The 16,313-nt window shown below is 43.2% G+C and overlaps 2 protein-coding genes across 2 annotated transcripts in view; both read left to right on the forward strand.

Moving 5' to 3' along the window:
• The window catches only part of WDR53 (WD repeat domain 53), a 374,347-nt gene that overhangs the window by 111,867 nt on the left and 246,167 nt on the right, over positions 1–16,313 (forward strand). The gene's annotated exons all lie outside the window — the stretch shown is intronic.
• RAB6B (RAB6B, member RAS oncogene family) overlaps positions 1–16,313 on the forward strand; it is a 57,516-nt gene that overhangs the window by 8,701 nt on the left and 32,502 nt on the right. The gene's annotated exons all lie outside the window — the stretch shown is intronic.

Below are 16,313 nucleotides of genomic sequence, written 5' to 3' on the forward strand. Positions count from 1 at the left end.
CAGAGTAATCAATACCTCTCTAATTTCCTTGGAGTAAACTGTGAGATGCCTTCACAGTATGGAACAGCACCTATGATTTGAAAGTAGCTCAAGATGGATGCTTTATTACATTTTTAGCCCACCTTTCTACCAAGGAGTTCAGGGTGGTGTGCATGCTTTTCCTTTTCTCTGTTTTCTCCTTGCAACAACCCAGGCGAAGACTGGCTCACGGTCACCCAGTAAGCTTAATGGCTGAGTGGGTATTAAATCCCAGTCTTCTGGGCCCTAGTCTGACACTCTAAACACACTGGCTTTCAAGATAGTAAGAGGAGCATCCTAACACCTTAAGATATATTGACCTTGTGAATCAATTATTGATGTGGTGATCAGGATACATCCATTGAGGCCTTGCTTTTGGTCTCTTGGTAAGATTCGAGAAATTCACAGATAGCAGGGGCAGGGCCTTTTTTATTATGGCACCACACATGAGGAAATGGTACCATTTTTGTTGTTTTTTGGGTGGAGCTCTTAAGACATTTTAACTTCGGTCTGCAGTTGATTAATGTCTGTGCTTTGATTATTACTGTTCCCCTTAGAGGTTATAATGTGGTTTTCACATGGTGTTTTTATATAACACAATGTTTAGTTTATGGGTGGATTTTTTATGCGATATGCACTGAAGGGCAGGTTTAAAAACCCTCTCAAAATATGAAAATATAATTCCCAATGAATTGCTGGGACAAGTAAAACAAACTGATTTCTTTACAGATCTTGTAAACAACCAACAGTGGTTTTATTTTCAAAACATTTTTATTCATCATTTACAGAAGTAAAGTTCCTTCCAGTCTGCTATTTCCATAATTCATGTTTGAATAGTTTGCAAAACACAACCACCTTCCAGCAAACTTTACAATATTGGTACTTCCATTTCTCATAATGGATCAATCTGTCAAAGTGTCCCTTCTGCCAACTCTAAGCACTTCAAGTATCCATTCCCATATGGATGGAGTTTCTGGGTTTTTCCATCTGTGAGCCCAAATTATTGTAGCCGTTATCAAAGGGATCTTAACTAAATACTTCTGTTCTCCACAAATATCTTCCTCAATCCAGTTAAACCAGATCAACCCTGAGGAAAGTCTCAGAGTTCATCCTCTCATTGATATTTGACACACAGTTCCCCCCCAAAATCTGTAAGTATGCTGACATTCCCATAACATGTGTAATGTGTGTGCATTTAGCAGCACAACATGTTTCCATACACTTTCTATTCAATCTGGCAGGGTGTTAAATACCAGTGCGGTAACAGTTTCCACTGAACTTCCCTTATTGATAAACTTAATGAAGAATCTTTCACAAAACACTAAATCTTAAACCATATTGACTCTGGGATAGTAAATCCCAGTTCTCTTCCCCACTTTTATCTGACAACAAACTCTCTTTTACTTAGGTCAATCAGTAATTTATAGTTTTTTGCCAAGGGGCAAAACAAATGTTTTAGATCCTTCTCTCTGCTTGATGCTCATATTGGGGGATTGTGTGTGATGTGTGTAATGTCCAAGAATAGTTCCCTTTGATTTGAGGGTAAACTCTACAGCCCCAGATCAAAATCCTCAGGGTTAAAGATGCGCTGCATTCCACTCTAGTTCCAGAAGTGGCTTTTACATAAAAGCTCAACTATAATGTGGACATGAACAGGGAAAACTGAGTAAGCTACCATGTGAATGCAGCCCATGCCTGCTCGAAAGTAAGTTGTTTGCTTCAATGGGGCTTACCCTCAGGTAATTGGGGTTGGAATGCAGCCTTATCCTTGTGCCTTAAAGAGCATGAGATCATGGCAGAAGGGCATGTAGAATTGTTTCATCATCCCACTTTACATTAAGCAACACAAAACACAACATTCATAAAATACATAGCAGCTTTACTATAATCAATAGGAGGTGGAATTCGAGCAATTTTAATTCCCCTGTCCCATGATATGTGTGTTTCTCTCTCTCTATCTCTCTCTCTCTCAATGTTAACTTACACAACAGGTTCCCTTTATAGGAAAAGAGCAATATTTTTGCTAATACTTTCGGATTAGTATGTATTTTTTTTACAATTTGTATTGTATACCGTATATTTACAATGCTAAATCCATGGGGGAAAGGGGAATTGAAAATAAAACAGTAACTATTATATACCCTTGTAAACCTATATTATGTCTCCCTGTAAATCTATAGTGCTGTGTTCTGTTCTCGTGACTCCATTTCAAAAAGGAGAAACGGAGCTGGAGAAGGTTTTAAAAACTGCAAGTAAAATGATGATCTCTACAAAGAAGAGCTTAAAAAGACAGGGCTCTTTTCTGTTGCCTCTCCTTCTTCAGAATGAAACTTGAGAGGAAATGTAACAAATGGTGCAGAAAGAGCGAACAGAGAGGACTTGGTTTTTGTTTTGTTTTCCCCCAAAACAGTAGAACTTGGAGTCATCCACTTTCATTGAATGGAAACAGGTTCAGAATCACTAACCGGGTATATTTCTTCATGCAGCATTTGATTAACCAGGAATTATTTGCTGCAAGGTGGTGGTAACGGCTGCTGGCTTAGATAGCTTTGAAAAGGGATCAAGCAAATCCATGGGGACCCTCTTTGATGGGTATAAACCAGGAGTGGGCAACCTTTTTCAGCCCAAGGTCCACATTCCCCACTGGGGAACCTTCTGAGGGCCATATGTCAATGGCTAGTGGAGCAATGAATGTGACGCTTCTCTTTGCACGGTAGGGTACAGTTTCAGCTTCACCAAACAGTATCCACATGTACCTATTGAGGCAAGGAAGAGACATGATTACAGTGCAAAAGATGTGGAGGACCACCAGTGAGGGGTGTGTCCTAGGAAAGTCCCAGAGGTCAGATACAGAGGCCTAGAGGGCTGCACTTGACCCTCAGTCCTGAGGTTTCCAACCCTTGTTATAAGCCATGGTAGTCTGAATGGAATCTCCACCATTTGGGCACCTATCTCTGAATATGAGATGCTGGGGACAGGGAGATTTGTTTTCTTCAAAGGCTGCTTGTGAGTATCTTCTTGGAGACATCCATTTGATTGCAGTTGGTGGGTGAGATGGACCATTAGACTGATTCAGTAAGTCAATCCTTCTGTTTCTGCTCCTTCACTGCTTCGATCTCATGCACATTTTCCCTGCAGGAGGCAGAATACTGGGCCAGAGAAGCTATTGGTCTGGTCTTAAGACTTCTGTGTTTATTTACCTTTACCTCATTTAGTGAACTGCATCTAACTCATATCCCTCATTGATGGTTTACATCTTGACCCCCTTGATCCCATTGTGTTCACTGAAGAATTGTACAGAAGAATGGCACCCACCATTTCATACGCCAGTAGGTGTAGAAAGGATCAGTCTCCTAAATCAGCAAGTGAACCAGTTGTCAAAACAAAATAAAAAAATTCCTTCCAGTAGCACCTTAAAGACCAACTAAGTTAGTTCTTGGTATGAGCTTTCGTGTGCATGCACACTTCTTCAGATACACTGAAACAGAAGTCACCAGAACCTTCTATATAGTGAGAAGGTGGGGAGGGGTATTACTCAGAAGGGTGGTGGGATTGGGTGATTGGCAGATAGCTGTGATGAGCCTGTTGACGACTCTTAACGACTGCAATAGGTCTTACAGGAAAAAGCAAGGGGTGAGAAGGTGAAAAATGGCTTTGTCATGTATAATGAGATAAGAATCCAATGTCTTTGTTCAGACCAGGTCTCTCCATGGTTTTAAGTTTGGTAATAAGTTGCAATTCAGCAGCTTCTCTTTCCAGTCTATTTCTGAAATTCCTTTGTAATAGAACAGCTACTTTGAGATCTTGTATAGAATGTCCTGGGAGATTGAAGTGTTCTCCTACTGGTTTCTCTGTCTTGTGGTTCCTGATGTCAGATTTATGTCCGTTTATTCTTTGGCGTAAGGTTTGGCCTGTTTGTCCAATATAGATAGCTGAAGGACACTGTTGGCATTTGATGGCATACACAATGTTAGACGATGAGCAATTAAATAGTCCAGAGATGGTATGTGTGATGTTGTTGGGGCCAGTAATGGTGTTGTCCGGGTGTATGTGGCAGCAAAGTTGGCATCTGGGTTTATTGCAGGCTCTGGTGCCAGTGTCCGTGTTAAGTCACCTTCTCACCCCTTGCTTTTTCCTGTAAGACCTATTGCAGTCGTTAAGAGTCGTCAACAGGCTCATCACAGCTATCTGCCAATCACCCAATCCCACCACCCTTCTGAGTAATACCCCTCCCCACCTTCTCACTATATAGAAGGGTCTGGTGACTTCTGTTTCAGTGTATCTGAAGAAGTGTGCATGCACACGAAAGCTCATACCAAGAACTAACTTAGTTGGTCTTTAAGGTGCTACTGGAAGGAATTTTTTTTATTTTGTTTTGACTATGGCAGACCAACACAGCTACCAATCTGTAACTGAACCAGTTGTGTTTAATCACATGGCTTGAGTCATGTATTTAAGCGCTGTGGCTACAGCTGAACACAGAATTAAATTCATGACAGAACGTGGACATCCATGAATTCAATCCAAGTCCACAGAAATTGAGGGTTCTTCAGCTTTGCTTCATGCTGGATTATGAAATACTCACTCCTGTCACTTTCTGCTATATCCATATGACTTGCAAACCGTCCAACAGAATTTCTGAAGAATTGTTATAATTTCGCAACTCTTCAGTTTGAACTTTTTGTACTTTGGGGTCACAGCCGTATTTAGCTGTTTCAGGAAAGAAGCAGGGAGGGAGACAGACTCGGGCTGTATACATACCAGATATTTAAAGCACATGACTCCCCCAAGGAATCCTGGGAAATGTAACATGACACGTGTGCTGCACGTTGTAGCTCTGTGAAGGGTAAAGCACAGTCCCCAGGATTCTTTGGGGGATGCCATATGCTTTAAATGCACAGGGTGCATGCAGCCTAATGGTGCACCGTCGTGCATGTTTGCTTGAGAGTCAGTTCCATTGTTTTTAACGGGGCTAACACCCTGCTAAAGGGACGCGGGTGGCGCTGTGGTTAAACCACAGAGCCTAGGGCTTGCTGATCAGAAGGTCAGCAGTTCGAATCCCCGCGACGGGGTGAGCTCCCATTGCTCGGTCCCTGCTCCTGCCAACCTAGCAGTTCAAAAGTACGTCAAAGTGCAAGTAGATAAATAGGTACCACTCCAGCAGGAAGGTAAATGGCATTTCCGTGCGCTGCTCTGGTTCGCCAGAAACGTCTTAGCCATGCTGGCCACATGACCCAGAAGCTCCCTTGGCCAATAAAGTGAGATGAGTGCTGCAACCCCAGAGTTGTCCGCGACTGGACCTAATGGTCAGGGGTCCCTTTACCTCTACACCCTGATACGTGTGCTTATAGCTCCAGTCTGGGGTGCTCTTGCATATAGGAACAACTACAGTCCTTAGTGGGCTGCCATTGGCTTGGCTTCCACGTTAATTGGTTGTTTATGTCCATGCAGCAACGATGTGGCCTGAAGCTCGTCACCTAGAGTTCTGCTAGCTCCGCCTGACCCCTTAGGCTGCCGTGCTCACTTTGCCGTCTGTTGCCTGGCAACTGTGAAGAGCAGCACTCTGTATTTGCGTACCTGCTGTCAGGACCACATTCTTTTCTCCTTTCCTTTTTTTTTTTAATAATGGAAAAAGGCCAACGGCAAACACAAAGCGAATTGGATGGTCTCTCCCACTGTGCTGGAGCAGAAGCGCCGCTGAAGAGGCTGCACACCAGCTGGCTCGATGTGGAAAAGTGCCCAGTTCGTTGTGCGTGGTGTATGGGCTTCGGAATTATTAGCTGCAACCCGCCACAAAGAGAGCAGCCACTGGTGGCACTCTGTGGTTCACCCCCTCAGGTATGGATGCCAGCTCCCCCCGCATCACCGATTCTGTGTGACTTTGGCGGTGGCACCATCTGGCTGCCACTCCCTTGCCAACTCGTGTCTGGGTGGCTGTCCTGCTGTCAGTAGTCACTATCGCTATGCTCCCCCCCTCCCCAGAGACCCCCGTTAAGTATGACGTAGGCTCCAGCTGCCCAAGCATGGCTAATGGGAGGGGGGAAAGCAGTTTCCACTCAGTGGGAGATCAGGATGGCTTTTAATTATACATCAGGATGCTTGACAGCACTACTTTCCCCTTTTGCCTGTCTCTGGTGCACTCTGTCTTCTCTTTGTTCCCCCATCCCTCCCCTTGTTATCTCATGTCATCTGCCATTTTCTCAGTCGTCTGCTTATGATTCAACCCTTTGCCTCGCCCATCCTACACAAATATTTCTAGGTGATGCCTCCTGTCCCTTTCCCCTCGGCTGAGCCTGTCTTTCCTCTATTTCAACCTCTCTATTTTCTCTATATTTTTTGTGATTAGTTCTAAGGGCAGTTTTAAGGGCGGAACTGCTGACAAAGGGGAGAGAGTGGCCTTGCTAGTTTAAACTCTAAACCACCCACCACCTTTTTAATAAAACAACAACAACAACAAGTGGATAAATGTCCCTGCTATTGAGTGGCAGGGTTCTGCCTCTAAGGCATTTAGAGGAAAAAGTGGGATATAAATGTAAGCAATAAGTAAATAATAAAGAAATAAAATACAGCTCCATCACGAAGTAGAGGAGGCTTGAGCTGGTATGAGTTGCTGTCTCGTGCATATTTCCACTGCGAGTGACTCCAAATAAGAGCCCATCACACTTGCAGGCTGCATCCTATGCAGTAACCACAGTAGAAATGCTTGCAGAGCATTTAGGGCAGAGATGGGAACCTATGGCCTTCTGGATGATGTTAGGCCTGCAGCTTCCACTAGATCCAGACCCCTTGGCCGATGGTCAGGGGTAATTGCAGTTGTGGTCCAGCAAAATTAGGTGGACCACAGGCTCCCCATCCTGATTTAAAGGTTAAAATGAGCACCATCTTGTGCTTTGAAGCAAACTTAGAGCCAGACCTGTTTCAAAGCCAGGAACAGGGTATGTTCCATTCGGCTAGACCTTTCTGTTGTGTATGGAATGAAATGGAAGTTTCCAAGTGTTTCAGTGCAACCCCATGTACACTGTGTAACAACAGTCTAAATGAGATGTTACTGGAGTGTGGGAAACCATGGCCAGGTGTGATTGCAGTTGGCACACCAGCTTGAACTGGTGGAAGGTGCTTTCTACCACAGAAATCACTTGGGCCTCCAAGGGTAAGGCTGACTCTCAGAGCACCCCTAAGCTGTGAACCTGATTCTTTTTGGTGAATGCAACTCTATACAGAACAAGCTGAATTCTACCTTCTCAAGTCAGATGAAGCATCCACCAAAATGGCTTCATCAGGTCCGCACTGAGCTTCTGCTTTATTGGCTGATCTGTTCATTATTGACTACACACCTCAATCTAGCAACTTACTAGCCTCACCTGAATCTGATGAAAAGGTGAAAGTTTGGTTTCATCAGCTTATTGGTCTCCAAGATGATGTCAGAAGTTTCATGTAGATGAAACAAAATAGAATCTTGCAGATCCTCTAGTTTATCACCTTGCATCTTCTGGAAAGAGCCATCAGGATAGAAATGGAAGCCTGGTGCCCTTTGTCTCCATCCCAGAAAACTGGTCCAGAAGGTTCCATACTTGAAGGAATCAGAAGAGGTGAAAGAGAATTTGATTATAGGGATTATGGCATAAATATGCTGGCTTTAGATTTGGCAATTATTAATGCAGAGTGGGAATGTCATTCTATTTATAATAATATAGTGAAATGATGGGTTGATTCTTTTAGCATAGAATCAGGATGATTTTAAAGCAAAGTTAAGACAACAGATGGCAGATTACCTGATTGCATATCAAAACAGGGCCCACCTATAGTGTTTTACCCTTTTCAGGCTTATTAAATCATTCAGTTTCTCTTGTCTTCTTTCCCTCATTCATTCACCATAGGTAATGTAGGGACAGAGATGGATGCAGTTGGTATTCATTTTTCCCCGCACTGAGGAATGAAGTGTGTTTGGGTGGCATTTAAATGTTGAAGAAGCTTCTTCTTTTGTAGGCAATCTTTCCTAGCAGCTGCTGGTGGCATCAACTTTTAATTTGGAGAAGCTGACTTAAATGACCTATTCTAGAATGCTGGTACACCTCTGATTATAATGCCAGTTGGCATTTCGACAGGACACAGCAGGCGACACATTCAAAGCACTATTCAGTCATACATACTGTATAACATTACTTAACCCTTCCTTCTCTTGGCATAGTTCAGCTTTAAACATGGAGTCTGGAATCGCTGGGTATCATCTTTGGATTTCTTCTCTCTTTGTTCTTGTGTCTCTGTATTTCTAGTTGTTCAAAGAAACACATTCTCTTTCTAAGCTTCACAGCGACCTTAGGAAGCTGCCTTATTAGGGAGTCAGACCATTGGCCACCTAGCTCAGGTGAGACTTACACAGGCACAGGTAACCTGCTACCATCTACAATCCATACTGAAGTCCCTGGGGGGCATATCTTATTTTATTTTTTAATAATAATTTTTATTAGGGTTTATAGAGAGAAACACAAAGCTTAATATCAAATACCATTTTAATCCAAGCTAAAATATTAATCTAAATAAGATAAAAACAGAGAGAGAAGGGGGAAGAGAGAGAGTGAGAGAGATAAAGAAAAAGAAATAGAAAAGGTATTAAAAGAGAGAGTAAAATAAAGTAAAGAAACTAAAGAACTTTAGATTCTTCATCTGTCTGCTGTATAAAAACAATATTCACTTCATCCACCCCAATATAGCACCCTTTGGGTGGTGGGGAGTATTTTCCATAAATGAAATTGCAGCTCAGGGGTCCCAGTGTAGGGAATACGCCACTGTATCTCGTTCATTGGTAATGCCATGCGTTTCTTAGAGGTGCAATTAAAAATGGGAGGTTCTGAAGCCACATGTACTGCATCCTCTTTCTGGGTCATGCAGCTCTTTGGTGCATGTCCATCTTGTAAAGTGCAGGAAGTAGATTGTATCTGAAATTTCACTTTTTAGAAACCCTGGCATGTGCACCAGCCCAGAGAGTTGTGTGCGCTTAGAGTTCAGTGTTGCGCCCCCCCCCCTTTATTAAAAGGTTGATGCAGGCGCACCTTCACAGAACTATTTAAATATTAAACATCAAAATTCTTAACTGAAAAATCTCTGCCCTGTGCTTGCAAATAAGGATGTGATTTGGGTCAGGTTGTACAGGAAAACTGTGGTGTACTTAGCATTCCTTTGCTTTTGCTGCCTGGAAAAGGCTGTACCCCAGTTGGCTGCTTAGTGCGTGGTCAAAAACTGTTTCACAGTAATGAACGCTAACCATCCTCTGCAGCACTGGCAACATTTTCCATTTGTGACCTCTAGCTGCTGAGAATTGTGCAGTTCAGGGCCTATTAAGGAGGAGTGACCTTTGTATGTCGTTCCACAGCATACATTTCTCTAGGTGGCTTAAAACATCAAAATAAAGGAAAGAAACACAAAGTAAAACAAATTCATTAAAAAGGGGCGAGGCCTCAGTAAAACAGAACTTAGCACACCCCCCAAAATAAAATAAAATAATAAAATAAAACCTAAGTTAGTTCAACAGACGAAATTCCATCACAGGTATTGTATTTACTAATAATATTTATATACCGCTAATCATTCAAGCAGAGATGTGGGTGGCGCTGTGGGTTAAAGCACAGAGCCTAGGACTTGCCGATCAGAAGGTCGCAGTTCGAATCCCCGTGACGGGGTGAGTTCCTATTGCTCGGTCCCTGCTCCTGCCAACCTAGCAGTTCGAAAGCACATCAAAGTGCTAGTAGATAAATAGGTACCGCTCCGGCGGGAAGGTAAACGGCGTTTCCGTGCGCTGCTCTGGTTCGCCAGAAGCGGCTTAGTCATGCTGGCCACATGACCCCGGAAGCTGTACGCCGGCTCCCTCGGCCAATAAAGCAAGATGAGTGCCGCAACCCCAGAGTCGTCTGTGACTGGACCTAATGGTCAGGGGTCCCTTTACCTTTACCTAATCATTCAAGCATCTCTAGGTGGTCTTGAATTATTTGGTGAACTGTGAAGATTTAGGGGAAGATTTGGGTTTTCAAATTAAGTACAGCTATGCAGGTGCAGGTTTACTAGCTGTAAAAAAAAATGGTCCAACCATTGAGAGTATAATGAAGGATAAGATTTTGTTCTACGGATTCTTTCTGCCCTGCCCAAGGTTAAAACTAAATACGAGGTGGGGGAAAGGATGCTAAGCCATTCTCACCATGGGAATCAACAGTGCAAGGACAATGCAATGAATTAAAAGACAAAACAAAAACACCAAAATAGACAAGTCTGTAAAACCCCAGAATAAAAGCTCAGTAAGTAGCATTATTACTACATGTCGGGGGATATATCTTGCAACCAACATGCTAGCAAGAAACAGCAGTACTGCAAAATAACATTAATGTCAGATGCCATCTTGCATCAACATGACCAGTAGTCCAAGATGATGGGAGCTGAGGACCAGCAACCACTGGAGGGGCCCATGGGGCTCTCTAGGGTTTCGTTTAGGCATCTTTCCCAGCCCTGCCTAGAGATACCAGGAATTGAATCTGGGACCTCTCCTGAGCTCGATATATATCCTTCCTTTGCTCCTCCTGCCAGGAAAGCTTAGCTATCCATTATCTGTAATTGCCTTAATCTTTTTAAAGTGCACCTAAGGCCCCAGGTTGCATGAAATGGGTAGTGCTATGGGGAATAATAGCACAGTGTGTGAAGGTGAGATGCTGCTATCTTCTTTTGCAAAATAGTTTGCTGGCCAAGGGCATTGAGCGGCACCAGCAAGGCCCAGAATCCGAGATTCTAGCAGGGCAAGCCTCACGCTCAAGTTATACAGTTGCCCGCAAATGGGATGCAAAACAACTGAGGAGCTATTTGGAAAAACCTTTCAAGCGAATCCACTCTACAGTTAGCCTAATGTCATCTTGGGTCGTGCCCATCATGTGAGTGCTATGTGGGTTTGTTTTCTGTAGGTGCCACTAAATTAAAAGCGCCACCACCAGAATGTTACTGCCAGCCGTGTTTATGTACTGTTCAGAAACACAAAGAGATGCTCTCTGTTCATAATGTGGATCCTTTTGCAAGCAGATCGTTGTCTATAGAGAGACTACAAAGCAGCTACAGTACCTCTTTTCCCTCTAGTCGGTCCCCACTCCATCGGTTCCTGCTGCCTGGATAATGTAGAAGGGGCCTGAGAGCACCATGATGGATTGCAGGGACCGTCTTCTGCTAGACACCTTTGATCTAGTATTGATCTGGCTGGACTGCCTGCCTAATGGATAAAAATGGTTTTCCCTCTCTGCTCAGCATCTTCATAGGCTTCCCAACAAGAGCAGCAGGGCAGTAATTCTCCCTGGGTTTCTTCTAGAGCATTGGCTTCCCTCTGGAGACCTCTTGACAAATGCTGAGGCCACACTTCTAACACAACAATTGTTCCACTGGAAGGGAGGGGTGGTTGAGGAGCTACTAAAATAGTTCTTTGAAATAAATGGGTACAAAGTCCAAAGCAGGACTGGGCAGCCTCCTCATAACAAAGATTAAGATATGGTTAATTCCACCCAACATGACTGTGTCCTTGGCATCCTGAATGTTGGTACCTTGTTGCAGTTGCTTGGGATCCCACAGCTGTTGAGTGAAGGCCTCTGTGAGCATGGCAGGGGGATGTGGGCAGTGGTGGTATCTACCAGTGGTAGTGGGAGCAGGTCAAAGACTCCTGGAGAGCACAGTCCAGCAAAGCAGATAGAAAGATGGTTCTCCATGATCTGACAGACCATGAACAGCTGCCATTCTAGCATTGGTCAGAAAAGTGCAGGCCTCAATGAGTGCTCCACACAGCAGGCCTAGAAGAGGACTGAAAGAGGCCACAGTCTCGTTTGGAGACTAAACCTTTCTCACCCTCTTGAATACATGACTGGCCATATAGCACTGAGCCTCTGCCTAAGCCTGTGACCTGCCAACGATCCCCAGCGGGTGGTTACCTGAGTAGAAAGAGCCAGTTTGGGATAGGCCTGACAAGGGGGCATTTCCCTGGAAAAACTTGTAAGTTGCCAATAAAGGATCCACGTTGGTAGATACTGATGGATGGAGCTAAGAGCCTGGTCAAGAGCTTGCCCTGGGTGCTCAGACACTACTGGGCAAGGTTCAAAGTTCTTGTATTAATTTACAGGGCCCTTATTAACATGGGGGCAAGATGCCCCAAGGACCACCTAGTTCCTTATATCCCTGCCAGATCACGGAGGTCTTCCATGGGGGTCACTGCTAGTGGTCCCCTCATGGTTCTGATGCCTGGCTTGTATCCAGCAGAAGCTGTGCATTCAGCATTGTGTGTCTGTGCCTTTATTATACACTGGATAGCTCAGTTGGTTAGAGCATGGTGCTGATAACATCAAGGTTGTTGGTTTGATCCCCCATATGGGACAGCTACATAGTACTGCATTGCTGGGGGTTGGACTGGATGATACTTAGGGTCCCTTCCAACTCTGCAATTCTATTATTCTAAGCTTTTGGAGAATGCTGAAGATGCGGCTCTTTACCCTGGTTTTTAACACTTGAGGTAAATGTTTTTAGAACCCACCTTATTTTTATGGTTGTAACTTGTTTTACTATTGGTTTTAATGCTGTAATCTGCCCTTGGACCACAGAGTGAACTTCTGTATGTTTTAAAGTAGGGTTGCATTCCCCCCCCCCTTGATTTTACTGTTTTATCTTTTGTAAACTACTTTGAGGTTTTTAACAAAATCAAGTGATGCATAAATTTTAAACAAATAAAATAAAATTGTTGCCCCCTATTTTATGGAACTCCCTTCTAGTTGGGCAGAGCCTTTGTTGAACTTCCAGCACCTACTGAATATATTTTTAAAATATCCCAACAGGGATTTAATAAATTTAACTGATTTTTAACTTTTCTGTATTGTATTTCTCATGCTTTGTTTCACTACGTGTCTCAACATATCTTAAATAAAGGATGTGGCGGCTGTGGGGTTGGGCTGGTGTGAGTTTTAGTCCAATGCCATCTGTAGGACCACAGGTTCCTCACTTCTGAGTTAAATTTTCTATAGTCATATAATTTTTCCTCATCCTGAGGCACTCTGTCTGACTTTGGGATGTTCCATCCATACTCTGAGACAACATTCTTTGCTCTCTCTCCCCCTCTGCATTCCAAATGGTTCAGTTAGTGTTTGGTTCCTCGGGAAATAAGGGCCAATCTAGTAAAGAGGGGCTTGTTTGCATCTCTGTGCAACTGGGGTCAGAGCATGACCTGCAGAAGAGAGAGCAGGTGGAAGCTTGCCCAGGCTGATGTGTGGAGCACTGGGTCTAAGATTGATCTGGGGTACCAGAAGCAGTTGTGGGGAGGGCATACCAGGTGTGTTGCTTTCCACTGCACTGATTTGCAGAGGAAGCACCATTAAGTGCAAATCCATCTTAATTTATTTTTAAGACATTCCTATGTCCTGTTCCACATTTTGCTTTGTTAGATCTCTGTGTGAGCTCCAGAAATTGCATCTTAAAGCTCAACATAGTTTTTTTCCCCAAAGCGTTTTTCAAAGAGATCTTCTAAGGAGTGCATTTCCCTTCAGAAACATTGAGCAGGATGTTGGTGGCGCATGGGATCAGAATACAAATAGCCTGCTTGCTTCATGTTTGCTGAGTAACTGCTCAGTTGCTCAGGCGATGTGTGAGCGGAGTGGCGTTCTCGCCCCCCCCCAACAGTGCTTTGAAAAGCTGCATGTGGATGTGAGTGTTAATCATGTCTGGATAGTCATGTCTTTCCTGGGTCCAATGCACACATCCTGCTCTGAAGGCTGATCCCAGCCTGTGTATGCAAATGGGAGTGTAGGAAGAAAACCCTGCATACAAGCCCATTGCCCCTAGATGGGCACCCTGTGCAAAACTCTCATCTCACAGGACTGTATATAGTTTGGGAGAGGTTGTTTCGCCAATATGTGCAGAATGGGATGGACAGATGCACACACACACATGAATCTGATATTCCTTCTGTGGGTTTATTCTGAAGCAGATGTTCCCTTGAGAATCAGGGCATGAAAGAACTCTAGGTGAAACTTCAGCCAGCCATACACACATCTCCCTCCTTGTGAGTTCAGTGCACCAACTTAGCAGTTGCAAAGGAGCAGAGTTTTTCCATTCAAATTAAGAAGGAGCAAATTTAATTTCAGTTTCTCTGAGAGTGGAAGTTCTAAGCTTATTTATATGTAATATATGTGTGTGTGTGTATTTTGAGGATAGTAGCCAATCTCTAAAAATAGATTTGGGGTTGAATTATTAAGTGGTCTACCAAGACCCTCAGTAATTGTGTGAGATATGAAATTCTGCTATTGACTCTTAAATAGATCTGCTTAAAACATGAAGCCTGCTTGAATGGCTGAGACTGTTGTGCCTTCCCACCAGCCTGGAGGAAATGTGCAGTCTTGTCAGCATGCTCCAATTTGGCTATAGAAGTAATAACCCCTGCTGGATGCCAGTTTTCAGTTTTGCATGAGAGTAGTGTAGGCTGCCTCCCTTTCTCCTGCAGGCATGAGACGGTTCTGGGGTATGGAAACTCTTTGTATCCTATGCTATCAATGTATCATTGATTCTTCTTAGTTCTTCTCTTGCTTTCTGATGACTCTAGGCTGGGTGACTTTGTCTCCTTCAATATTATGTTTGCATGGTCTATATTGACAGCTTGAGTGTGTGTGTGTGTTTAGCTGAAATACGGATTGTATTTTAGTATTCCATTGTTCATTTTTAAAGAATTTTGTACATATTAACCTGGTGTTTTCTTAAGGACTGAATAAAAAGTTTGTAGCTTTATTATAGCATCTTTATGGCCAGATATTTCCCCCTATATGGTGTTGGGTTTTTTTAAAAAAAATTGTCATGTTTGGATGATGATGTTAGCCTCTCTAGACTTCCTTTTGTAGGGAAAAGAAGGAAGGAAGGAAGGAAGGAAGGAAGGAAGGAAGGAAGGAAATAAATAAATGGAAGGAAGGAAGGAAGGAAGGAAGGAAGGAAGGAAGGAAGGAAGGAAGGAAGGAAGGAAGGTAAAATGTATGTTGGAAAAGCTCAGGTTTGCAAGTTGTCCCTGTCTGACCACCAGCAGCTTGCAACTCCTTTGTGGCTTTTTGTCTCAGAAAATATGAGTGACTCTCTAAAAACTTGGGGGGTAGGAGAGCTGAAAATAATGCCAATATATTTCACAACTGGCAAACAATGCGCCCCTTTGGGTTCAGATGGTACATGGGTAGATGAGTCTAAAAACCCCAGGACACAAATTTTCACAGCCCTCTAGTGGCTGTGGAGGCTCATTCGTAACCAAAAGTAATGTATCTAGCATTAACTCTGGAAGTGTATACTCGATTCTGACCAAACTAAGCCTCCTGGTGTGTATTTTGCTCTAGGAGGCTTAGTTTTCCTACCCCACTAATGTGTTTTTACTGCAGTTTATAAAAGCAAATATTAATAAAGGAATTACGGTAAGTCTTCCAAAACATGTAGCTGCTTTTACTGTAGTTTCTGTTTCAGAGGACAATTTCAGGGGAGCATGCTTGTGTGTTCTGTTTGGTGGAATTCACAGGTGGCTGAGAGCATCCTTTTAGAGGGAAACCTCTATCAGCTACCATGCAGGATACTCACAGAATGGGGGGGGGGAATGCATTATAGCTATACTATGTGCCCAAACCTGCCTCAAAACTCCAATGATATTGATCCTGGGAAGCAAGCCACCCTAATAGCCTCTCTCTTAGTTTACTGTGGGCTGACACTGTACATATTCCATTGCCAGAACCTTTCCATTAACTCTTGTGCAAATGCACCAACAATAGTCATTCAAGGTCTAACTCCTTCACAGCAGAATGGAAATATAAACACAGAATTGGAAAAAAGGAATGTACAGTGCAAAACACAACTATTTAAGAACCCAAATATTCAGATACTTATGGTTTGATGCTGAGACTATTGTCAGTTTTATTACAGGACACATTTGTGTACATGTAAAGTAAACCAAATATTGGCTCAATTCACTAATTTGTTTGGAGGATTTGTAATACGCAATAGGCTCATATGCTTCTTCTTGCACCCTCGCTTTGTATCCCAGTTTTCTCTTCCATGATTTGGAGTCAAATGTACTATGATGTTTACATGAATCAAGCAAACTATGGTGATCATTAACATGGAGTTGCTTCTGAAACATGGTTTGCAAACATACTTTGAAGCATGGTTTCAGATGGTGATTTCAAGGCAATTCTTGGTTAATACTAATCATAGTCCGCTCAATTTGGTCATCATGGCAAACTGCAGTTACTCTAAACCCCTAAAAGGAGTGCATGCAA

This window comes from Podarcis cretensis (assembly GCF_951804945.1).
Source record: "Podarcis cretensis genome assembly, chromosome: 5".
NCBI lineage: Eukaryota > Metazoa > Chordata > Lepidosauria > Squamata > Lacertidae > Podarcis > Podarcis cretensis.